The sequence below is a fragment of the Taeniopygia guttata genome, chromosome 1A (genome assembly GCF_048771995.1).
Source record: "Taeniopygia guttata chromosome 1A, bTaeGut7.mat, whole genome shotgun sequence".
NCBI lineage: Eukaryota > Metazoa > Chordata > Aves > Passeriformes > Estrildidae > Taeniopygia > Taeniopygia guttata.
In genome coordinates, this window is record NC_133025.1 from 7,254,387 (window position 1) to 7,267,012 (window position 12,626).

At 44.0% G+C, this 12,626-nt stretch overlaps 1 protein-coding gene across 6 annotated transcripts in view; it reads right to left on the reverse strand.

Annotated features, from left to right (window-relative positions):
• Positions 1–3,340, reverse strand: part of FAM107B (family with sequence similarity 107 member B) — a 58,366-nt gene extending 55,026 nt beyond the window's left edge. For 3 of the 6 annotated variants that reach the window (XM_072918990.1, XM_072918997.1, XM_072918992.1), the window contains exons 1-2: positions 3,158–3,298; positions 1,337–1,453 (exon numbers count right to left, since the gene is read on the reverse strand). The gene's annotated coding sequence lies outside the window, so the exon portion shown is untranslated. Of the gene's footprint in view, positions 1–1,336; positions 1,454–3,157 lie in introns of all 6 variants that reach the window. The other 3 variants (XM_012568845.5, XM_030290932.4, XM_072919004.1) reach the window with 3 other exon arrangements.
• Positions 3,341–12,626: the final 9,286 nt, after the last annotated feature.

Consider the following 12,626-nt stretch of genomic DNA (forward strand, 5'->3'; position numbering starts at 1 on the left):
TTCACACTGTGCCTTTTGGGCTGTACCTCTTCTCCCACTCCTTCTGGCAAGGACAGCACTTTTATTTCAACACTAGCCAACAGCTCAGGACACATGAGTTCAAGTTCTTCCACCACTACACAGTTCCTGTGTGGTCACAGACAGTCATTTTCTTGCTTGTGCTCTTATTCCCCATCTGCAAAGGGAATGTGTCTTCCCCACATGGTATTCCACTTCAGCATGGTTTTAGAAGGATTAATTAAATGAAGCATTCGAAGAGATAAGCCTGGCAAGAGCATGCAAGACATGAGAAGTAGAAGTATCACCGATAAATGTAGTTCTAAACAGATAATTTATCTTTCTCATAAAAATATGGTTTTTCCTATCAAATTTGCAGCTTTATTTTCAGGTTAGCATGTGAAATTATTCTCTTTCCACTGTCTTATGTCAAAACAAAACATCAAAACCCTGACTTACATGCCTTTTAAGTAAACACAGAAGAGTTGCAGGCCCTTTGCAACATTATGTTGTGCTGCAAACCATACTTCACTGACAGTGAAAAACACGCCAGGTCTGGCCAAACCAGAACAAACTTTAGACTAATAACTGACTTGAAGAAGCATTAAGCATTTTCTTCCCTTTCCCAGCGAGCTGGTGGATGTATCTTGCTCTTTGATACTATGTCAGAACAATATCAGCCCTGAGCTGTGTCAGACATGCTCTTTTTGGGTTCTCAGGAGATGCAAATAGATCAAAGTTGTAAAGCACAGAGATGTCAGATACAAAACGGCTCAGCAGAAGCTGAGCACTGAAACTGGCTCTGTTTACAGCTACCACAGTCCCAGAACAGATTAAGAGTTGGCCACATGTATTTAATACTGTTAACCGCGTACAAAGATAACATAGCTTTATTCAATAAAATATTTTTTTAAAAATTTTGATAGAGCCAAAGCTCTGTTAGAGCCAACTACTTGTTAAACAGTTCCACTCTTCTTCCCACGGCTAGCAAACATGATTATTTCCTTCTCTCTTTCCCCATTTTTAGGTAAAAAAAAATGCCTTCTGCCCCAGTTTTTAGGTAATTTCCCTGCCCTTACTGAAGTGATGAAGGAATGTTCTAAAAACCAGTTTCTCAATGCCCTGAGTATGGGCAGCTGTGTAAAAATTGAGAGACTCCCCCACCCCCAGCCCAGTCCATCACTCTCTCTCAAGCCAGGCTGTTCCACTGTGTGACTCTGACAAACAATCTGCCACTTCAGCAAACACGCTGAGCAGAGCCACCACACAAATCAGGTTGGGAAGGAGACTGCATGTGAGAAAGATCTCCCCTGCAGCTGCCACGGAGCTCCTCACTTACCCACTCGTGCAGGGGTGGTGCACGGTTCAACACGGTCTCAAACCCTTTAAATGCTTGGAGGTGAACTGGACTTCAGAGAAACTTCTTAATTTTGAAGAGAAAAAAAAGATGCTAAGACTGAAAAAGAAGGAAGAGAATAAATTAAGGGATATGAGATCTGAAGCAGAAAGGAGAAATCAAGTGGGAAAATATTGTGAGGACGTGATGAGATGATTCTCCCACTTCTAACTTTTGGGAAGTATCAGCATGCCATTTTAATTAACTATACTCAAATACTGAAGACAATATAGTGACACTACTCTTGAGCATTATGGACACTGAAGTGACATTTCACCTGCCAAAACCATCCCTGGCAAAACTCCACCATCATCAGTGGAACTACACCAAGCGTGAAATTGGCCCACAGTTGCATTAAGACAAAAAAGGCTTTGTTTCAGGAGATATGGGGCATTTTTGGTTCTTTATAATAAAGCTCAGCAAACAATTGTTTATTGTCCCTAAGCAAATATCGCTGACATCAAACAAGCAGCCATCACATTCATAGCACACACTGTCCATAGGAAAACATCAATCAATAAAGCAACAGATTCCCAGTGTCCTGTTCATATCACAAGGAAATTAAAGAGAGTTTAAATGCCTCCCAAATTGCCCACCAGATCCAAAAGCAATCATTATCATTTCCAGCAACATCCTTCCACACTCCTCTGCCAAGTCAACAAGAGTTGAATGTCCTGACCGGTGCTACAGGACTCAGTGCACACACAGATGTACCACAACACTGAGCAGCTCCACTGCCAGTTATTCAACAATACTCCCACCACAAACTATACCCTGCGACCACACTGCCCTCACACAGAAACATCTTTTCCTCCTTTTGTTACATTTTGGTTTGGCCATGTGAATTCTCAACGAAATCCCACAAGTTCACATGTTTCTGCCTTTCTCTCGAATTTGCCATAAGCATGCCCTGGGCTTACAGGGCCAGATTCTGCTCCAATGCCAGCCACGGCCATACACCACATTTGCCTAGTATCGATTTATGCCAGAACTCATTAAGCTATGAAAAAATTCACTGGCTGAAGCAAACAAGTAGTTCAGGCACACAGAGCTCTGCACCCCTTCCCCTTATGCACCCCCACAACGCGTTTCTCCATTTCCCTGGCCAGCTTCGCAGCCTTTCAAGCCAATGCACAGGAAAACCGGGACATTTGACTTCCCGGGGTCCGGGAGGGAAAGTTTGACAGACCCGGGTGGGAGCGGTGGGAGTACAGGAGCAGCAGCTCCTCGGGGCTTGTCCCGCTTCCAGCTTCTACTCGTTTTAAAGATCCGTAAGAAGACATCCACTGTCCACACCAGAAGTTCAGCTGCTCTGAATGCTCACTTTACAAAGCATCACGTATAGGAAAAAAAATATTTATCATTTCTATTTGCTTTTCCAACTCCTCTCCCCGTCCCGCTCCCCCAGTCCTGCCAGCCTGCACCCAGGGATCCCGCGGTGCTCTGGGGGCGCTCCCACGGCTGCCAGAGTCACCGAGGATCAAAGCTGCCCACAAGAACACCGAACACCCCACGGACACACGAACACGCACCGGGGACACCCACGGGGGGCGGCGGGACCGGCAGCACACCCCCTTTGATTCATGCAGAGCCACGACGAACTCCCCGTGTTTCCCTTCTCGAGGGAAGGCGCGGTGCCCCCAGCAGGACCCGTCGCTCCCGCCTCTCTTCCCCGGGAGCCGCCGTCCCTCAGCGCCCCCGGGGCTGGGATATCCCGTCCCTCCGCGCCATCGCCTTTGTGTGCCGAGCAGACACTGAACCTACCTCGGCGGGGCGGCTCTGCCCGCCCAGCAGCGCGGGGGACGAGGGCAGGAGGAGCTGAGAGGGCCGGAGAGGAGCGGCCGCTGCCCGCCCGGTGCCTGCGAGTGTCCGCCCGGCCCCGCCACACGCGCGGAGCCGGCCCGGCCGCGCCTGAGGGGAGCGGCGGGGCGGGCCGGGGGCGGGCCCCGCGCTGAGTCACCGCCGCGGCCGCCCCGCCGCCTCCTTTGTTGTCAGCCGTGGAAAAATCCGGGGTGCCGGGCATGGCAGAGGGGGAAATCCCGAGGGAAACGGGGGAAAACTGGGTCTGTGTGGCGGCCTGGGCCGGGGCGACAACGCGCGTGGGGCAGCCACGGGTGTTCTCAAACTCCTGCCGGGGCTCACCTTCGGGAGCCGCCTCATTCCGTGGAAAAGAATTTCCCAGCTGTGCCTGCCTGTAACTTTCCCGAGGGGTTCCTTCCCGTATCCCTGCCCCTGTGGATGCTCTCACCGTCCATTCTGTAGGAATTAAGGTCCCCATCCAAGTTAAAGGTCAGGAGGTCAGCCAGCCAGCACATGTTCAGTGTACCCAAAATCTGTCTCCGAGCGAGCATTATACGATGGGGAAAAGAGAAAGAATCTGGGACGCGGCACAGCGTGCACAGACTCCCCCAAACAAAGACATTTGGGGATGAAATGTATGTTTACACTGCGGTACACACTGGGATTAAATAGATTTCATTTGTGTATTTATCACTGGGATTATTTTGCGTTTCTTCAAAACAGATGACTTGAGTCACAGCAGAGCGACTGGAGTCACCTCAAGGATGGAAAGCTTCAGCCTGATCTGAGGAGCTCAGTAATTTGAGGACCTAAGCATTCAGCATCCCTTGGGCTGTGGTGACGGATCTTTCCCCTGGAAAACCCCCAGCCCCAGAGGTCCCAGCAGGGAGAGTGTTGGGTGCTCAGTAGATGGTGCTATTTCCACCGAATTTATCCTAAATAACCCTCTGCCCCAGCATGGGAATGGCAGCGAGCGAGTTGGAGAAACACGTTTTCTGGGAGGCAGGGCTGAAATCCGGAGTGCTGGTACGTACTAAAAGACTGTTCAGGTCTTTGTGCGCAGCTGTTCTTCCACTAGGAGAAACCTTGGAAATAGATGAAATCCAGGGCACCAGTGGCCATTGTCACATGTGGTTCAATTCAAGCCTGCTGCCAAACACCTGCATACACAATCAGAGCTGTCCTGTGAACAAATGAAATGTTAAAAAATACTAAATGCTCCTTCAAAAGCCCCCTGTGGCATGCCGATCTGGGCAAGCATTTGTGTTGTCCATGTTCACAGTGTCAGCCCTGGCAATAGGCAGCCTCATTCCCCAGCACTCTTTCCTTTACAGAAGTGTTGTGAGATATAGTTGTTCTGTACCTGGTGCTCATGGACACTGTATGGAGAAAACCTCATAAAAATTGATTCTTTTTAAATACATGTGGTAAAATGATGTGCCTGGATGAACGAGGCAGTATAAATATTGATTAGTTCCCTGGTCTGTGAGCAACACTCCATCTGAAGCATGGGAGGGGGAAGTAGTTTATGGCCAGAAAATTGCAAACAGCAACGAAATAAAATTAACTGCAAGGCCAGCAGAATGCTGCATTTCCATATCTTTTGCATTCTTGACCTTACAGACCTCTCCATATAATTTCTGTATGCAAGCCTTAACAATTTGTATTCTAAGGACCCTTCGTAGTAGCCCTGATCAAGACTTTTTATCTCTGTTGCCTTAGACACTGCACAGGCAGTTGTCCCTGCTCTGAAATCTGACACATTACCTCAGTGTTTCCCAACTCTTCCTTGGTTCAGACAGGCATTTTGTTGTGATATGTACAGCCTTCCCAGCAGATCCTGCACATCCACACCTTTAAATGGAATGTAACACTTTTCTGAGGCAAAATTACCAAAAAACTCTGGATCTCTTGCCATGGCTTGTCAAAGGAGCATGGGCATTTTTCATGGTGTTTTTTTCCAGAGTTACATTTGCTTTAAGTGTGTGGTTATGGAGCATCGTTGGGAGATGTAGATTTAGCAAAGTCCACACACATACAGAATTATCTTGTGCTTTGTGAAATTACTGTAATGCTGTGCAGCCCCTAAGCTGCCATGGCTGTATCCAGACCTGAAAAGTATTGCTGGACAGAAGAAAGGGGAAGGGGAAAGGGGAGAAAGGGGAAGATTCTGGTGGGGCAGAAAGTTGAAGGGACTCACCAAGAACACACCTGAAGTCCAGCAATGGCTGAGATCAACCTGTTATCCTGTTGTCTTAATTCCTCACTTGGTGCCTCATAAAAGACAGTGGTCAAATGATAGGGCTGAGTCAAACATCTCACAAGCAATTTAAGGGGTAACTTGAGTCATCACATTGCCTGGCTTTAGTGCAAGAGCTGCCTGGTACCTCAGACCCCTGTCAGGGAAATGAGTCAATCCAGCTCAGCTGCAGCCCCTAAGAGAGACACACACCAGTGGTCAGCATTGTCTCCCATCTGTGAGCCACTCAGATTCCTGGGATTCCTCTTCTTTCTTTAAGGCACTTTGTATGTGCCTCCTGCCTTATCACCACAGGAAAATTACAGTCCATGGTTCACATGATGAAGAAATGTGGCCACAACTGCATTTTACTCATGACAAGCCTTCTCTCCCCAGCACTGTGGGTACTGAAACTCTAGAAAGCACTCAAAAAAGCCTCAGGGATCTTTCTAGATGAAAAATAATATATAAATGTAAAATATTGCCATTTTATTTTAAATTAAAAGCAGTGTATTGGAATAAAAAAAATTATAAACTGGCCGCACTTTAGACAGAATGATTTACTGGAAATACTTAATATGAAAAAATTCCCTTCTTGTTAATATTGTAGCCAAGAGTGCGTAAACATTCTGTCATATGAACATCACAGGACATTTGTAATGTGTACTTTGGCATTTTGATATCTCGTTAATCAAGTATTATGTATTTTAATTTTTTTAGTCAAACTGCAGAATTAAGAGCAAAATCATCCTTTAATTTAAATTCCTCTTTGTAAGCCTGGGAATTGCATTTTATGCTGTGCCTGCACCATACCTGGCCTTTGAGGGTTACCACATTATAACCTTAAATATTAGTAGTAACAATTTTACTGTAGCAGAAACAGAGTATTTTACAAGGGCAGACACAAGTGGAGTCAGCTGCTGTGGGATTCCCCTTGCTTAGTTTTAGCTGTCTGCAAGCAGGCATTTCGTCTAAGCAGGTCATGAAGGCTGGGCAAGAGGTGGGTACTCTCAGAGAGAGATTTGTACCCTCCCCTAAATGTCTGTATTAGAGCTGAACTGATTGCCTTTGGAAGTGCTTCTGGTGGTTGTATAAGGCAGTACCTGACCAGCTTCAGCTAGATGCCTTCCTCAGAATTTCTTTAGCTTTGTGTAATTTCTTCACTCAAAGTGGCAAAATTCCTCCCTGTGTCCTCCTGCTCCCCTTTGCAAACAGGAGTTGAGTGCTGCCTGTACACCAGGACTTTTATTCCATATAATGTGGGGAAGCACTGACTTGAATCCCAGGAGGCTGTGGTTTTCTTTATTCCTCTGTAGTCGCTTTAAATGTAATTTTTTTTCCTAGATTTTTAATTTAATAGAAGTAAATCAACGAGAATGCAGGTTGCTATGAGTGTTTTTCCATACCATAACTCTGCAGAAACATCAGTTAAGTATTTGAAGAAACATCTGCTACGCACATAGAAGAACATATATATAGGAGCTGAACAATATGACTTTGGAGCTTGCAGGGTTTTCTTTACACAAAGCCAGGGGCATAAAAGGGATTTCCTCCAAGTTTTCCTGTGTATTAATAATGAAGATCAGGATGCCACCTTTGCTTCCTCCCCTTCTGAGCATACAGCGAAAGGAAATGGTTCTGGATCGAATCACAAAGAGTAGTGGAAAAAAACAAACTACACTCCACACTGGCACTCAGAAGTTTAATTATCCAGCACACTGCTGGATCTTTATGGAAGAAGTAGACAGATAAATCCCATATGTTAATAGTTGGCCCCCTGAGGATGACCTTTGGCTCAAATATTCCATATAGTGATTAATGTTACACAGTTGGATCCAAAACATGCTCATTCCCCAGGCTGCAGGAAAAAAAAAAAAAAAAAAAAAAAAAAGGGATTTAATTTACCTTCCAAAAGCAGAATTTCATTTGATTACTTTTTTCAAGGCTGATTTTATCCCTGCCTGTATTCTGAGCTCTGAAAAGCTGTTCTGCATTCCTTCCTCTAGGACTTAAGACCCAGCTTCTCATATTGCCTCCACTACTGACTCTCTGGGCAACCTGAAATAAGTCATTTTGCCTCAGGTTTTGGTCTAGTAGAACAGAGAAACTAACTGTGACTTCCTTACTGACATCATTTGAACTTGCAGATAGAAGACACTAAGTGAGGTTCATCTTCAGATCAATTTTGATCTTGACCTCTAGAACTTCAAGGTCTTATAAGATTAGGTCAGAAAATTATAGCTATGCTTGGATTGTGATTTTCTGGCCACCTTCTCCCCTAATGTTGCCATTTTTATATGCCTTTGCTTCCCTTCTCTTGCCATTACAGTGATCTTACATCATTGTAGTAACACAAACTGTACCCCTGGCACAGGGAAGCAGGCACCAAAACCTCTGAGCCTACGTGTCAGTTTGATCCTGAAGGACACAGCATCTGTGGAAAGGATATACATCCTATGTAAAATACAGATACACAGTGCCTAGCATTCCATGGCACTTTTCTGAGGGAATCAGATCCTCATACATACATCACAGGTGGGCTCAGGGTTGTAATGCAGAACATTTTAACAGACTCAACAACACATCACTGGCATCCTCTGAAAGGCCAAAGCCTTGAGGTGCTGCAAGTAATGATACCATAATTCCTCCCCATTGGACTTCTCTAAAGTGACATCTGACACAGAAAGCCTCATGCAGCTAATTAAGCCATTGCTAAAATTGCCACAGCCCTCAAGTTAGTTTAGACTGAGCCTGTATTCCTGTCAGCCTCTTAGATGAGATAAAGCAACAAAGCCTGATGAAGGTTTTGATGCTGCTCCTGCTCCTGTGGAGATCATGAGGAATTTTGCTTTTACTGGGCCTAAAAAGACATGGCCAGCTGTCTTCCCAGGGATGACACAGGAACGTCTGTGGAAACACAGCTGTAATAGCTGGAGATGCAGAAAAACGTGAGACAAAGCCTCTGAGGAGGTCTGTCCCTGCCTCCAGCCAGGACACATCTGGACTGTTGTGCAGGCTGGGCAAATTTTTCCATTCCCAAGGTGGTTTATTTACCCAGGATGACAGGCTGTTAGCAGGCTGTACTTGGGGTGGCCCTACAGCAATTGAACAGACAATCTCATCTCATTTCCCACTACCAGAAATAATCAAGTGTTCTTTCCTCCACAAAAGGAAAGATGGGCAGATATTCTCTGTGCTCTAAACCATAAAGTACATGGAAATTGCAAGGGACAAGTAGCTTTATTTCTGTCTTTTGTGCAGTAATGATTGCACTCTGGGGATTTTCAATGGGCCATGTACACACCTGCAGAGGATCACGCACATGGACCAAGACTCTACAGCATCTTCCATCACAGGATCTCAAAGTGCTGGTTAAACCTAACAACTTATCCTGGTTTTGGATGGGATAGAGTTAATTTTCCTCCTATCAATCTGATAGGAGGAAAATTAAGCTGATCAATAACCATGGTGTTTGCAGCATGCCCATCACCAGAATATATAAGCATGTTTAATTTAGAAATTATAAACTAAATTTTTAACTTCCAACCCTAGTTGAAGTTAATAGGAGAATTAGAAATCACTATGCCTAAAAATAAAGTGAAATAAAGAAAGAAGCCCACACCTGCTCACCTTTGATATCTAAAGCAAAAGGTTGAATCTCTAAGTGTTGAGTTCCCTATATTTTTATGTGGGATTCCCTATGCAGAAATCCATGAATATGGGTTATGCTGTGCCAAGCAGAGTGTCTTGACCAAGCTCAGCATCTCAGACCTTCTGTGCAGGCTCTGAAGAACTGGTGGGTCCATGCCAAAATAGTTTTGGATGTACGAAAGTCCCCTTGCATGGGCAGGTTAGTCCAATTTATCATAGCACAACAGTTGCTGAGCACCTAGAAATCCTTAATATAGCCAAGCTGCTCTGGTTTTCCATAATTCCCATAAATACAAAAAAAGCCACAGGATGGCAGATGATTTAGAGAAGTGGTAGGGGTGATAGAGACTTCCAGCCTGACACACTGGGCTAGTAGCAGTCCTGGGAACAGGAGTCAGTTCTCACTGTCCCAGCAGCAGGCAGGTTGCACACTGCAGTGCATGTTCACCTCAGAACTGGGTCTGTGATCAACACATGGCATCTCCAACTGGCTCAGGCCCATTTTAGGCAGTCACACCATAAAATTCTGCCTGGATTATCTCTAGTCCTGCATGCAGTTGGGACTTCTGGGGTCATTCTTCCTATGGGGGGAAATTGTGCTAAAATAAGTTCAAAGTTTCTCTGATTCTTTCTCAGTGAGTCATTCATCATGGGAGTGCTTGTCTTGGTCCTCTAGGCACATGGGGAGAACTGTGGGAAGAAGCTGAAGAGACAAAGTAAATGGGATAGAATCCCAGGGGAAAGCAGAGACATAGCTTGTGCTTCCAGCCATGGCTGAGAAGCTGGGCTGTGTATTAGTGTATTGTGTAAATCAAGAAAGAAAATATGGGGAATGCTGTATCAGAGCCTTCAGCAATGGGTAGTGAAGGCACAGTGAGAGCACAATAGGTCCATTTCATCTGAATCAGTTTAGAATTTAAGCTGAGTCTCTTGTCACCAATTCTGCTACAAATAGTAATGGAGTAATGACAGCAAAGCGAGCGATTAACTGAAATAGATTTCAAACTATTTTCCTAGTTTCCCACTTTAAATAAATCATTATTCTAACTCTTCATTTTTATTGTCTGCCCCCTGTGGTTTAGTAACCAGCTGGTATTCCTTATGAAGAAAGCAGCAGGTTGATTGACGCTGTGGCTACCCTGACATCCTCTGAGGCTTTCTTATTGACTGACCATATCTTAGATAAGGTTGTCAGTAAATTATAGCTCTGCTTAAGAGCATCTGCCTTAGGGCTGCTCTCCCTTCATTATAAATCCTGATCTAATCCTGCACATCTCCTCAATTATTGGAGAGTACAATTCAAGAAGTGGCTTCCCCAGTGAACATGAAATGAGATGAACTATTCCTACATAATGTAAACATGACTACTCAAGAGTGAAGCTAAGCATTTTCAGGCCAGTCTCCTAATTTTCGTGTGGTTTCTAAAGGAAAAACATCACCACTCCCTGTTAATGTTGACTTATTTCACTACAGTCAGTTCTAAAAATCAGTTTGAAAGTTCTACCTGTCAATAGAGCTACTTGTAAGTATTTCTATCTGAAGAACAACAATTCAGGTGACAGCCTTAGGAAAGATATTGGGTAAGTCACTTTAGAGTCCCCAGCCTGCCAGAGAAACTCTTGGGAAATGCTTCATGGTCATGCCAAAATACAGAAAAGACATTTAATTTATGAGATCAATGAATGTGAGAGAGCAAATGGAAAAGGGACAAGCTTATCTTAACATCTTTTTGTGTTAGGCAGATAAATTATGTTCTGGATTGCTGGATGAGTTTCAACACATCAGTGCTGATGGAGATAGTCCATCTTACAACTCTGTGAACAAAAGGATCCCATTTGTGGGGTCATCCTATTATACTGAATAAAGGGTGAGTAAAGGAGCCTGTTGGTGCTCCTGTTGGATCAGTACCTGATCCAAGTTCCAGTAACTGAGATAACTGCTGTCACTTTCTGTGGTTTTACACACACACCACAGCACCCAAGTCCAGCTTTGCAGGTCCTGCCTGAGCTCTGGCCTGTCTTGAGCCTCACCTTTTCTGAGAACCCTTCCTCTGGAAAAAGCCTTACATTGCATGTTGACTTTATGCAAATGTAAAAACAATGTTTGAGCACTATTACATGGGTGACTTTACAGCTTTGTATTTTCACCAGGATAAATGGGAAGAAACAGGATTTATTTCATTCAGGGAAAAATGTGCATTTAGGAGTTACATTAATGGAATCTGTAAACCCACACCAAGGTTACATGGGAGTTTTACTCAACATAACATTAATGACTTTTTCTAATTATGCATTAATGTCTTGGATTATGTTTATTCCACAGCATTTCCTTTTGTGTAAGAGAAGTTTATTGTTCAGACAGCTCCAAATAGAAAGTGAATTTTGACATCTCTGGTGGGAAATCAACAATCTGTCTCATTGCTGCTGTCATCTATGTGAGCTGTTTGCTAGATCATTAATTTGTGCTGAGCTAGATTGGGATGTCAGACAATAAAAGAGGAGCTCTCCTCCCAGGGCATGGTGGGACTACACACAGATCATCCTTCCTCAGGCCAAGGAAGCACTGTCTATCCTGGGACAGGCCTCAGGATCCTCTTGGGAACCTTTCTTGGGCTTCCTACTGATCAATCATAGCATAAAGACATAAAAAATCTGTAAAGAGTGGCTGAATTGCTCAGGTTAAAAATCTGTCACAACCCATTTACAAGAGTAAATTCCCAAGGAGTACTGCAAGAAAAGGGCAAACATACATGATGCACTCACAGTCTCTAGATACTCACAGCCTCCTGAACTGACTGCAGATTCCTACTAATTTCTACAAATAGATAAAGATTTCTAGATACAACCCTCCATCAATCTTTTTTTCCCTTGGACCTGTGCAGCCTCCCCTTAAATTCATGTGAGACTCTGGCCGTATCTTTTGGCAAGACATTTCAAAGCTCAGTAATCTTCTCATTCTGCACTGGTTAGTAAGTTTTTTTGTAAATGTTAATCACTGTCACTTAGTACAACTCTTCCTAAAGGAAACATTATCCTATGGTCAAGAGAGGCAAATTTCTATAGACTTCTCTGGTGTTAGATCTCAGCAGTATTGTTTAAACCAAGCCCCCTCAAAATCAGCAAGAGATTCTTCATTTTAGTTAGGTCCACAATTCCTGGCTGACTGGAAAATAGTCCAAATTACAATTTAGTCAAAGTGAGGTTTCACCTCTCCCTGAGTACCCAGTATCCTTTATTGCAGTTCTGGTTTTGTAATCCTGCTTTAGTTTCTAGCAGGATTCATCAAAACAATAATGTCACTTCAAAAAAAAACTACAGAGTGATTTTAAGGAGAGATGAAAGGCTGAATTTTGAGTGGAGCTGCCCCATGAAAAAACAATTACCAAAACAAATAGGTCCAATAAAAAGCTCTGATCTCATTTACATGGCTACAGGACTCATCTTGCTAAATTGTGTCCCCTTTAATCAAAGGATTTAAATCTGAGTTATCTCCTCGTAATTCCCTCAAATTTATGCCATTTGTATTCTGATTTTGATCAGCTGT